The sequence below is a fragment of the Petromyzon marinus genome, chromosome 48 (genome assembly GCF_048934315.1).
Source record: "Petromyzon marinus isolate PM22_M1 ecotype Great Lakes invasive population chromosome 48, UKy_Petmar_22M1.pri1.0, whole genome shotgun sequence".
NCBI lineage: Eukaryota > Metazoa > Chordata > Hyperoartia > Petromyzontiformes > Petromyzontidae > Petromyzon > Petromyzon marinus.
Genome location: NC_133714.1, coordinates 2,658,878 through 2,659,955, shown reverse-complemented (window position 1 = coordinate 2,659,955; position 1,078 = coordinate 2,658,878).

The following is a 1,078-nucleotide window of genomic DNA, read 5'->3' as shown; positions in this document are numbered from 1 at the left end:
TTGGCCGCACTGCATTCACTTTCTCAAAGTTGCCACTGCAGGAGAAGTGGTTGGGCGCCTACAGTTGTGAAACTTGATCTGCCACCGCCATATTCTGACTGGCATAATTGCACTGTGTTTGTAACGTCAATAAGTAAACACCTTTAATATAGGGGGATTTTCTTTTGGGGGGGTTAGATCGCGCAAATATAAATGTGTCGTTAAACCCGCCACCACCCGACAGCCAATCGGTAAAGTTTGTCACGTAAACAAAAGTAGCATTTCGTTACGATAACAACATTCTACATTTGAAGTTTTCGTGACTGCAATGATCCATACTCTTTGGTTCTTTCGGTAAAGTCACGTAGGTAAAAATAAAAAATAACATTTACAATTCGAGTACGATGTTTCGCCAGTAATTACAACTAGCATCATCAGGCGAGAGACACATTTGTCGGGTGGTGGTGGGTTTAACGACATTTACGTGATCTAACCCAAAAAACCTCATGGATAATATTTGTCGCGAAAGCCTACTACGTGTTAAAGTAAGCGCCTGCTACGGTTAGTTGGGACTATGGTCAGGGTTGGTGATATTGTTTTTGGGGTTGGGGTGCTTGTTAAGATAATGGCTGGCCACAATAACCCTTCCGCAGGGTTGGCATGGGTCCCTCTTGCAAACAATGACATTGGTCTGCCTGTCTGCTCACCCCCACACCTGTATATCCCGTTGCCTGGATCCCTCCAGCCTCTGGGGATCCAGTGCAGTTTCAGCGCACTGCTCAGTCGCTACAGAGTTCAAGTGGGATACAATAAAGATGAGAGTGTGGGTCAGGCCGAGGTGAGTTTGGGTCAATGTTACGGCCAGGGGTGGATTTCCGGGGAGAGTGGAATACATTGAAGGTTTCGCGCGTGTTTATGGGTAAAGCTAAGGTCAGGATGAGTGTTATTGTTTTGGGTCATGGCGAGGGCCAAGTGTGAACCCCCGTTTGCTAATTTGTCCACGGTCTCGCCCCAATGTATTTCGCTTTCCTCGTTTCATTCTACGCTCCTTTTCGCCCTCTCCGTTCACACTCCCAGCTGTCTCTCTGTGCATTCTCAT